The sequence below is a fragment of the Tachypleus tridentatus genome, chromosome 4 (assembly GCF_004210375.1).
Source record: "Tachypleus tridentatus isolate NWPU-2018 chromosome 4, ASM421037v1, whole genome shotgun sequence".
In the NCBI taxonomy this organism is placed as follows: domain Eukaryota; kingdom Metazoa; phylum Arthropoda; class Merostomata; order Xiphosura; family Limulidae; genus Tachypleus; species Tachypleus tridentatus.
In genome coordinates, this window is record NC_134828.1 from 24,273,984 (window position 1) to 24,286,667 (window position 12,684).

Sequence of the window (12,684 nt, forward strand, 5' to 3'; positions counted from 1 at the left end):
TACCAGCCGTCTTTATGATACATTTTTTATTTCAAGCGGGTTTCTCGTCATCGTGAAATATTAGTTTTGTCTTTCCAAAATTCCTGGAATGTCTTTAGTGGCAGGTGGTCCAACAACCTATAATAAAATCTTGGAAACTATGTTCATTTCATTGAAATGGGGCAAGAAGAAAGGTTTGTACCATTCCAGAAAGAAATGTTTGTGGATATATTAATATAAGCAATGAAGTTGTTTGAATGGGCAATCAATACGAAAACAAATCTATTAAAGCACTGTTATTAGGAAAGGAGTGGGGCCCGGCATGGCCTAGCGCGTTAAGGCGTGCGCTTCGTAATCTGAGGATCGCGGGTTCACGCCCGAGTCGCGCCAAACATGCTCGCCCTCCCAGCCGTGGAGGCGTTATAATGTAACGGTCAATCCCACTATTCGTTGGTAAAAGAGTAGCCCAAGAGTTGGCGGTGGGTGGTGATGACTAGCTGCCTTCCCTCTAGTCTTACACTGCTAAATTAGGGACGGCTAGCACAGATAGCCCTCGAGTAGCTTTGTGCGAAATTACAAAAACAAACAAAAAAAAGGAAAGGAGTGGATTTTCTGTACTTACAAGTACTGGTGTAGAAACTCTGGTTTCTATACATACTCTACAATACAAAAATGTTTGTGATATTGGTTGTACTTGAATAATTAGATAATAGTTTTATGGACAAACATGAACACTTTGTTTGTTGTTTCAGAATTTCTGTGCTCAGTTACACAAACCCATCCACAAGTTTGAACAGATGGACAAGTTAGACAGAGTCGACGGTACCGTCTGCCAACTTTTTGGCTGATCTAATCGGACCGAATAATGGATATCGCTGTCACCCGTATGGCACACGAATGATTTAAAAGCGCGGAGCGCGTTTTTGTTTTAACGGGCCCGAAAACATGAATCTTTTGACCCAATTTTAAGCACCCTAACCATTACTGCACGTAGTAATTTATCAGAAGTATCTTGATATAAACCGATGATAAATAGATCATTTTCTAACACTTTTTTTACTTATCCACATACTCTCTCTCCCATATTATATAGATAATTTTCTAACACTTTTTTTACTTATCCACATACTCTCTCTCCCATATTATATAGATAATTTTCTAACACTTTTTTTATTATCCACATACTCTCTCTCCCATATTATATAGATAATTTTCTAACACTTTTACACTAATCTCTCCCATATTATATAGATAATTTTCTAACACTTTTACACTAATCTATATACTCTCTCTCCCACGTGTGAGTGTGCTTTTTATATACCAAAGCCACACTGAGCTATCTATTGTGTCCACTGAGGGGAATCGAACCCCCAAAACATGCTCGCCATTTCAGCCGTGGGGGCGTTATAATATGACGGTCAATCCCGCTATTCGTTAGTAAAAGAGTAGCCCAAGAGTTGGCGGTGGGTGGTGATGACTAGTTGTCTTCTCTCTAGTCTTACACTGTTACGTCGTGTAGCTTTGCGCGAAATTCAAACCAAACCTAACCCAATTATCATCTTTTCTCCGAATGCAGATAAATTTCTAGTTATTTCTTTACCACCCCAAAACATTCTATTTCCTGTTCAATTTCATCATGTGATTTTTCTCCCTATAAAACCTGACTTTTAAGTATTTTAACAAATCGTTTCTGTTTATCAATTTTATCTTTTGCGTTTATCACAATAATTTGATAATCTAGGATCTCTTATTCGAATCTTCTATGACAGTGACATGCAACTAAACGAAGGGTGGCTACACGTGTTGACAGCGGGCAGCGTAACGCGAAGAGAAAGCGACCAGTGCACCTGCAAAATGGCATTGGCTGTTGGTGTCAGCTGCGTAAATAACGAAACCGGACGGACAGGTACGATGTTAGGGACACCAGCCCCTCTCCATGCGATTTAGTAATTCTTAATTAAACAGAGAAATTCAACAAATGTGGTCCGCAAACATTGTAGAAACTACTCGTATAATACGGGTGCTCCCTTTATCTTCAGTGGCGCTGCGTTCGCTTGCACGTTCTGTGGTACATTGTGTGAGAAACTGTGCAGTGTCACAAGGTATTTCTTTCACCACCCTTTTGTAAGGGTTTTAATCTAGGAAAGAAGAAACACATGCAAGGTTGGTGCAGTTTGTGTTGCTTGTTTTATAAACCTACGACATTTTTTGTAAGTTAGATCTTTAACCAAAGAACGAGTTTTGTATATTTATCGTATCGAACAGGTGTAAGAGAACGCTGTATAAAATAGCACACTCTCTAATAAATGTTTCTATTTCTTATTGGCTGTAACAGAATTGGAAATAATCAGACCTTTTGGAAAAGCTAAAGAGGAGTTTGTGATTCAGAAGTGAAACTTATATCTAAGAGAAAAGGAATTAATTTCAAGAGTATTTATTTATTAATTAATGGACGTCATTGACCTAACGCTGGTTAAGATAGAAAAAATTCCAAATATATGAATATTTATCAGTACTTTTCAAACTACCCCAAACCTCTTTTGTTTTGTCAGGAGTGTCGATTTATACCGAAAATTGTGAGGAAGGATGGACTGTACTCCGGTTTGTATTCGAATATTTATTCGATTATTGTATATGTATAATCTTATAAAAATATATGTTAGTATTTTATACGTGTAAGGTTTAATTAGACCTCCCCCCCTTCCATCATCTCCCGCATATAAATGGAAAATTGTGAACAGAATTTTATTTTTTTCTCACAACGATGATAACCAAATCCTAACTCCAGTAAAGGTTGGAGTTTTCACCAGTCACCACTATTCAGTATAACAAAGGATTTCACTTGTTATAATAGCGCCTTACTAGCATTCTGGTAGTGACGTCATTTGATGTGAGAGAAGTCTCGGGTCCGATAGGAAGCCCAGGTGACGCAAAATCTCACTTCATCTTAAAATGCAATCTTAACCACTTAAAAAGTACATAAAACATCTAGTTACAAATGTTGTCGTTCTTTGAAGTTTACGGTTGCTTGTTAGACTGTTTCGGACATTCACTCAAAGATACACAAGGGATATCTTCCGCTGCGTTTATCATCCATGGTTTTGAATTGACAGACAAAAGAAAGCATCTAGTGAACAACACCCACCGCTAACTCTTGAGCTACTGTAATCGAACAGTAAGATTTAATCGTCGCTCTTACAATGCACCCACAGCCCTAAAATGAGAAGTTTGATTTTTGGGCAACGGTACTCGAACCACAGGCTTTCAGATTCTTAGTTGAGCACGTCAACCATCAGGCTGCCCCCGGTCTAACAACTTACGAATACTTATTTACATACATGTGTGTGTGTGTGTGAACTAAAACCATATAATTTAATTTTTTCAACAAACTCAAGAAAATGAACGTAAATACAACAGCGAAGGGTGTATTTTAACGTTAAATTCTAAAAAAATACCAACTTTAAATCATTTTAGTCATTTCTGATGGACCAGAATTCAGAACTCAGAATTGGCAAGATGGAGGCATAGCTGTATTGTGATATAACGGCTGTACCTCATCAAGCCAACTCTTCGTTTTGGCAGTCAGCAACGTCAAACCTGGATGTTCAGAAGTTCTCTAAGGTGAAAACAATCTCCTAGTTTTAGACATCCAGGTATCGTTAAAAAATTGAATGTTCAGAATATTCTAAGGTTAAAACCAACTCCTACTTCAAGACACCGACAAGTCGTTAAAACTTGAATGTTCAGAAGTCTTCTAAGGTTTAAACCACTAATAGTTCTAGACATCGACAAGTCGTTAAAACTTAAATGTTTAGAAGTCTTCTAAGGTTTAAACCACTCATAGTTCTAGACACCGACAAGTGGTTAAAACTTGAATGTTCAGAAGTCTTCTAAGGTTTAAACCACTCATAGTTCTAGACACCGACAAGTGGTTAAAACTTGAATGTTCAGAAGTCTTCTAAGGTTTAAACCACTCATAGTTCTAGACACCGACAAGTGGTTAAAACTTGAATGTTCAGAAGTCTTCTAAGGTTTAAACCACTCATAGTTCTAGACACCGACAAGTGGTTAAAACTTGAATGTTCAGAAGTCTTCTAAGGTTTAAACTACTCATAGTTCTAGTCATCAACAAGTCGTTAAAACTTGAATGTTTAGAAGTCTTCTAAGGTTTAAACCACTCATAGTTCTAGACACCGACAAGTGGTTAAAACTTGAATGTTCAGAAGTCTTCTAAGGTTTAAACCACTCATAGTTCTAGACATCAACAAGTCGTTAAAACTTGAATGTTTAGAAGTCTTCTAAGTTTTAAACCACTCATAGTTCTAGACACCGACAAGTCGTTAAAACTTGAATGTTCAGAAGTCTTCTAAGGTTTAAACCACTCATAGTTCTAGACACCGACAAGTGGTTAAAACTTGAATGTTCAGAAGTCTTCTAAGTTTTAAACCACTCATAGTTCTAGACACCGACAAGTCGTTAAAACTTGAATGTTCAGAAGTTTTCTAAGGTTTAAACCACTCATAGTTCTAGACACCGACAAGTCGTTAAAACTTGAATGTTCAGAAGTCTTCTAAGATTTAAACCATTCATAGTTCTAGACACCGACAAGTCGTTAAAACTTGAATGTTCAGAAGTTTTCTAAGGTTTAAACCACTCATAGTTCTAGACACCGACAAGTGCTTAAAACTTGAATGTTCAGAAGTCTTCTAAGGTTTAAACCACTCATAGTTCTAGACATCAACAAGTCGTTAAAACTTGAATGTTTAGAAGTCTTCTAAGGTTTAAACCACTCATAGTTCTAGACATTGACAAGTCGTTAAAACTTGAATGTTCAGAAGTCTTCTAAGGTTTAAACCACTCATGGTTCTAGACATCAACAAGTCGTTAAAACTTGAATGTTCAGAAGTCTTCTAAGGTTTAAACCACTCATAGTTCTAGACATCAACAAGTCGTTAAAACTTGAATGTTTAGAAGTCTTCTAAGGTTTAAACCACTCATAGTTCTAGACATTGACAAGTCGTTAAAACTTGAATGTTCAGAAGTCTTCTAAGGTTTAAACCACTCATGGTTCTAGACATCAACAAGTCGTTAAAACTTGAATGTTCAGAAGTCTTCTAAGTTTTAAACCACTCATAGTTCTAGACATCGACAAGTCGTTAAAACTTGAATGTTCAGAAGTCTTCTAAGGTTTAAACCACTCATAGTTCTAGACGTCGACAAGTCGTTAAAACTTGAATGTTCAGAAGTCTTTTAAGGTTTAAACCACTCATAGTTCTAGACACCGACAAGTGGTTAAAACTTGAATGTTCAGAAGTTTTCTAAGGTTTAAATCACTCATAGTTGTAGACATCAACAAGTCGTGAAAACTTGAATGTTCAGAAGTCTTTTAAGGTTTAAACCACTCATAGTTCTAGACACCGACAAGTGGTTAAAACTTGAATGTTCAGAAGTTTTCTAAGGTTTAAACCGCTCATAGTTCTAGACATCGACGTATCGTCAAAACGTTTTTGAAGTTCACCTAATCTCTGGTTCCAAAAGTTCAACATTGTCGACATTCGCCTTTGAAAGTTCACCGCGTGTGGACTGTGAAAGAATCGAGTTTGAGCATAGAGAAATCTCCCTTGGTGAAAGAGCGGTAAGTTTAGTAACTTATAATGCTTAAGATCTGGAGATCGACTCCCTGCAGTAGACAGAGTGAATAGCCCACTGTGGCTTTACTGAAACGAAAGTGAAAACACTGCATAAATAAATAACTCAACCCCTCAAAACACGATGGATACGACAACATCATGAAAATATAGTATTCAACTATTGATGATGTCATTCTCATTATATAATAATTAATGTTGTTTTACACATACTGCTTTTAAAAATAATCCACAGGTCAATGTTAGGTAGAGGTAGAAAACTGAAATGCATTGGTCATTAATAAATGAGATGGGCTTTGGTTTGTTTGTTTGTTTGTTAAATGAGATGAGCTTTGGTTTGTTTGTTTGTTTATGAACTTCGCGCAAAGCAACACGAGAGCTATCTGCGCTAGTCTTACACTGCTAAATTAGGGAAGGCAGCTAGTCGTCACCACCCACCGCCAACTCTTGGACTACTCTTTTACCAACGAATAGTGGGATTGACCGTAACATTATAACTCCCCTACGGGGGAAGGGCCGAGCATATTTGGTGTGAGGGAAATCTGAGCCCGCGCCCTCGGATTACAAGCAGAGCGCCTTAACCACCGGGATATGCCGGGCAGATTTGTTTTGAATTTCACACAGGATACAGGAGGGCTATTTGCACTGGCCGCCCCTGATTTAAAAAGCAGCTTGTCAGCGCCATTCGTCACCTACTCTTGGGATAGTATTTTACCAACGATTAGTAGTTATAATGATCGTCACTTTATAATACTTCCGTGACTGTAAAGGCGAACATGTTCAGTGATGAGACTCGAACCCGCGAATCGCATCTGCAAGTCGAGCGGCGCTAACCGTTATGCAATGCTAAGCCTCACGAATTGCGACGAAAATGTGACATCTTAAACTTATTGACTCACCAGAAGAACAAATAACAGTAAACTGAAGAAAACGTTAAGATTGAATAAAGAATAAAACAAGTTTTTTGAAGGATAATATACCAATTAGTTCTGGAAAAGTAATAAGAAAATAAATAGTACAATCATGTACTGCGCTTCGAGATTTTACAGATAGAAATACTTGAAACTGGGTCTGATTTTGGTCTAAACTTTTGTAATCATGCCCTTTCCATTCTAATTCAAGCAGGTCGAATTTTTAGAACGGAAGGAATTGTTTATACCAATTGTGTATTCTGCAATACCAAGTGATTCATAGTCTGTCTAGCTGCCATTGTGTTATCAACTGGAACTGTGTACACGACAAAGTAATAGTTGAATTTTTGTTTTTCGGCCTTATCTAAATAAACCGCGTAACAAAGTAGCACCGGGTTTAACATTGGTTCCAGTGTTTACCACGCCATCTTTCGGCGTTTAAACCGTAATATTATATTTGTCAGACCAGTTTCCTCTTTTTTACAGTCGTTATTTTATTAGCAGATCCTCGCATGACCTATTGGTTTGAGAGTTTGACACGCAATCTGTGAGTAGCATGTTCGACTACCATCGCTAAACATGGTCGCCTTTACAGTCATGTAGCGGTTAGTTTCACCTTTTGCTAGTAAAGGAATAGCCCAAGATTTGGCGGGGGTTGAGTAGCTGTCTTCTTTTGTCCCTTATAAATTAAGGGCGGCTGGGAAGACAGAACTCAAGTCATTTTGCGTGAAATATAACAAACAAACAAATGTTACCATTACGTTTGTAAACAGAACTATGGCGAGTAATAATGGACTTGTCAGGCCTACTTATTAGTCCCCTAGGTCATGCTTTACCGATTTGTTTGCAACTGTAAACATCGTAAAGGAAATAATTCATAAGTCTCTTTTACAGCAGTAACCTACACATAAATGGGGTAGCTCAGCAGTAACCTATATATAAGGGGGGTAGCTGCGGGTGGCTCTGCCTGACCCCACCCAAGAAATATTCACTTGTGAACCATATAAATTCAATTTTTTTTTCTTTTTGTCTGAGGACACACTCGCTTGATGATGCTCAGTCCGAACCCGTATGAGCCCACTTCTAAAGTACATAGAATTAACACTTCTGAGGCACGGGCAAAGCTAGTACAAGACACTTGTGAACAGGGCCGGAACTACAGTGTTTAGAATCATAACAAGGGAGGTCTCTCCGTTCGTCGTTCGTAATGTTACACACAATAAACAAGGAAACACGGTTTTCTGTTACACTTAATTTAATTATTTTACTCACAAAGGGAAAAGTAATGTTTAGGTCGATTTGTGGCAGCGCTTTCTTGTCCTCAAACAGGGGAGGGGAAGACAAAAGTGGGCTTGAATTTCAACGATAACTATAGGGAGATAAACATAGGGGAGTCAGTTACTTTTTATGCGGAGGAACCCCTTTTTTTTGTAGTTTCGTCGCTGCCTCCAGAGCTCAATAAGCTTACGTAAACCATGTTTTACCAGTCCATATATATACGAACTATGATTAAGTAAGAGAAAATTTGTTAGGCCAACCTGATACCTAATTACAGACATGCCAAACAAATTTAGTGTTGTCGTTTTGTTTTAGAATTTCGCGCAAAGCTTTATGATGGCTATCTGCGCTAGCCGTTCCTAATTTAGCAATGTAAGACTAGAGGAAAGGCAGCTAGTCATCACCACCCACCGCCAACTCTTGGTTTACTCTTTTATCAATGAATAGTGAGATTGACCGTCACTTTATAACGCCCCCACGTCTAAAAGGGCGAGCATGTTTGGTGCGACGGGGATTCGAACTCGCGACCCTCGGATTACGAGTCGAGTGCCTTAACCACCTGGCCATGCCGGGCCTTAGTGTTGTCGTAAGCTTCGACTCAGCCTGGTGCTTCTCAACATCCAACAGTGGCTTAGCGGTATGTCTGCGGACTTACAACGCTTAAAACCGGGTTTCGATAGCCGTGATGGACAACCCACTGTGTAGCTTTGTGCTTAACTTCAAACAAACAAAAATAGCTTCTAAACAAAACAAATAACAGTAAGATTTAGACTAACACATCAATTTATGGCTTCCTATTAAAGAATTAGGGTAAAAAATGAACACCACCACTACTACATAGACTGTAGTTATTCGAGTACAATTGTTTATTAATTCATCAGAAGTATTACATTACCTTCCATTTTTAATGTCTCTCTATTTGTTGAATTTCGCGCAAAGTTAGTTAAGCCTATTTGCGTTAGCCGTTCTAATTTTAAAGTGACAGACACGAACGAAGACAACTAATCAACAACACCCACTGCTAATTCTTTACCGACAAATCGTTGGATTGGGTGTAGCTTAAAATGATTCCACGGCTAAAAGAACGAGGGTGTTCAGTTGGACGGGATTCAAACTCGTGGCCCGTAGATTTCGAGTTAAATGATCTAACCACCAGCTCACGGTAGTTTTTATTCCATAATATATAGGATTAGATGTACGAAGTTTAGCCACGACTGCTCTTATGGTAAATTTTTAACATACAGGGTGTTCGGAAAGTCACTGTGCACTTATATATTTATTAACAGGCGTGTTTCAATATAGAATACAGGAGGTAAATATGAATGACAATTATAAACAATGTTGAAAATGACCCCCGTTGGCATCAATACAGGCCTGAATCCTTCTTATTTTGTTTCTGAACACCGCTATCAGTTGCTGGCTTGAAATAGACTGAATAAAATATGATTACAGAACTGCACAGTGACTTTCCGAACACCCTGTAGAAATTGGTTTCAGCTTTGCACACGATCACACGACTCGTCTTTGTGAAAACCAAAGGGAATACTTACGTAGGGATGATGGAGCCAATGAAAAGCGACGATGCAACTGAAAGTTTAAATATTTACTTCAATCGTATGCAGTTGAGTGCATCTACTCCGAGTGCTGCACTCCCGAGGAATGTATTTTATTGTAGCAAAGCCACATTGGACTATCTGCTAAGTCCACCGAGGGGATTGAACTCCTGATGTTTGCGTTGTTAATACGTGGACTTACCACTGTACCAGCGGGAGACACACTCTGGAGTGTCCCTCAAGGAAGAGTACATAGCCCCGACACTGATTATCATGCACGTCAGTGACATACCTCTCACAGATCCAAACTGCTCTTTTTACTCACACTTCGCAGATGACGTTGCAATCTGGAAGAGCGCCCCAAACTCAAAAACAGCAACATACAGTCACTACTAAACGAAACAGAATTGTACTGCAGTAAGTGGAGAATTAAAATAAATTTGCGCAAAACACAAGTCATGGGCTCGGCATGGCCACGTGGGTTAAGACGTTCGACTCGTTCGTTGGTAAAAAGAGTAGCCCAAGAGTTGGCCGTGGGTGGTGTTGACTAGCTGCCTTCCCTCTAGTCTTACACTGCTAAATTAGGGCCGGCTAGCGTGGATAGCCCTCGTGTAACTTGGCGCGAAATTCAAAAACAAACAAACACAAGTCATGTCATTTAGAAAATTGTACAAAACAAATAAGTTAATACCAGAATTGTATCTAGAATGAAATCTCTTACAGGTAGCAACATCAGCTGAAGTCTGAGGGATTACATTCAACTCAACATTAAAATGGACACATTAGTGGACACCACACGTTAATAACATAAAATCCAGTGTCTGAAAAAGAGCGAATACGAATTACCTTAGGAGTTTGACTGGCAACAACCAAGGAGTTTCAACAGAAAAAATATTAAAAATTTGCACAACGTACATAGGAACAGTCTTATAATATGTCTGTATAACATGGATAAAGGTATTAAAACATACATCAACAAACTACAGTAAATACAAAACTATATTTTGATGCAACTATATAGAATCCCACTATCAACAAATTCTGTATTTCTACACGACTATTCAGACATGCTAACACTACCAGACAGACTCCTGGATAACTAACTTCAATGTTATGAGTGAAATATCAATAAACTGATGAGTAAACTAAAGAGTTACATGATACATGATGACCAAACCCAAAGAACCTCCACTCTCTAAACATCACAATTAAGAACCTTACAGTGAATCTTGGATACTAATGTAGCTCTTGTTTAAAATGGTTTTGTATGTTAAAATAGAATTATTTACGTGTCTGACTGACTACTAAGTGGAACAGTATATTGTGAATAGGTTCTAATAGTCCAATTACGCATAAGCGAAGCTAATAAAAAATATACGAATTAATATTACCCCATGAATTGGACATGGCATGTTAATTAAACCTACGTACAATGAAGAAAATGCAACATACTGTGAGTAATGTAATAACGTAACAAGGGTTATTATCCAGGATTCAGTCACTGAGCAAACAAAATAAAAATTCCAGAGAAGAAGGAACAGATCTACCATGGACTTGACCATCTCTTGTCCAAAATATGGACCGAATGTGGATGAAGAATTGTGGGATTGGATCGTCTTTATATTTCCACGTGTATCGAAGTCTCTCTCAAAATTATTTCCTTTAAAGTGCTCACCCCATGGGCTTAGAGGTGGGTCTAAATTTTTTTTTGTCAGGCTTAAATAAGCTCACAAATTTTTAATATGATAAATATTGGTTTATTTAGAATTTTGAAGTAAAAAAGTGGCGACATTTCACTGCCACTCTTATAACTCACCAACGGAACCTCGGGTACACGTTAGTCACGTGGTCGTGCCAAGCTTGATTACAATTGGAAGATGGTTAATGTCTGATAACTTTGTTTTGTTTGTTTTTTTGGAATTTCGCACAAAGCTACTCGAGGGCTATCTGTGCTAGCCGTCCCTAATTTAGTAGTGTAAGACTAGAGGGAAGGCAGCTAGTCATCACCACCCACCGCCAACTCTTGGGCTACTCTTTTACCAACGAATAGTGGGATTGACCGTCACATTATACACCCACACGGCTGGGAGGGCGAGCATGTTTAGCGCGACGCGGGCGCGAACCCGCGACCCTCGGATTACGAGTCGCACGCCGTCTGATAACAAATATACATATATATATATATATTTTTGCTAGAAACTCTTATGTAAATTATTTTTTATGCCTGTACTTCTTAAATCAATATCCGGCACACGGTAGTTCTGGGAAAGGGATAACAAACTTTAAATTTCAATCAATTTCTGCTCGTACCAAGTGCTCGATTTCCTTCACCTCAATACAAATTTTACCACGCTGCAGTGTTAGCCATAGACTTTAAACACAAAACCAAACCTGTACGGCAATAAGTGACACACGTGCTTTATAAACGCGTCACTGAAATGGATTCCACATACATCTGGCAGTTTATCCGTTAAAAAAAAAAAAAAAAAAGACTATAGAAAGACGCCGAACAGACAGCCTCATTGTCTACTTGAAAATATGGTTCCTTCTAGCTTTTTCTTCAATAAAGTCACGTACATGGATCACAGAAAGGTGTTAAAAGCGACTGTGTAACTAAGGTATAATAAGTATCCAAAATCAGAAGTGTATGCGACGAAAAGAAATTATGATGCCTTTAAACAAACTTTGATAACGTATGTAAATATTAACTTAAAAAATTCTGACTGCTCTTGAATTCGTCCGAAATTTCTTGTTTTAAAACCAAGCAAAACAGACATCTTACTTTGAAACAGGCCAATACATGGAACATAAGAATAGTTACACATAAACTATATAAAAAATATGCATTATCACATACAAGTGTGACGATAACGGACAAATATAAATTGAAAAACCATATACATAAATATATAAATAAATATATAACCGCACACGTTACTGTAACAGTATATTGGTACACCATGAATGTTAGTGCACGTTGGTATAACAATGTTATGGATATTGAATACGTTTCTGAAACAACGTATGTTTATGAAATATCCGTTTAAATAGCAGTATTCTGAATTCTTAAGACAACTACTCACACAACTTAACCGTATTATGAAAAATGTTGAACTTCTTAAAGGAATACCTACAAGATAACAGAAGTTCCTCATTAAGACAACAAACGCTGGCATGTTTTTTTACCCCCCCTAATATACTTTTCCACTGGAGAAATGCACTGTTGCAGGTGTCGTAGTTTAAGTCCAGAATTCTCGATTGGATTCATATAATTGGCTTGATCATATTTTTTACTGATTGTGGGTCCATGACTGG

General features: G+C 38.0%; 1 long non-coding RNA gene across 1 annotated transcript; it reads left to right on the forward strand.

The window, feature by feature from the left end:
• The first annotated feature begins 1,960 nt into the window (after positions 1–1,960).
• Positions 1,961–10,455, forward strand: LOC143248271 (uncharacterized). Its single transcript, XR_013026858.1, has 3 exons — positions 1,961–2,142; positions 2,532–2,580; positions 10,093–10,455. It is a non-coding gene; the product is annotated as an uncharacterized LOC143248271 (long non-coding RNA).
• Positions 10,456–12,684: the final 2,229 nt, after the last annotated feature.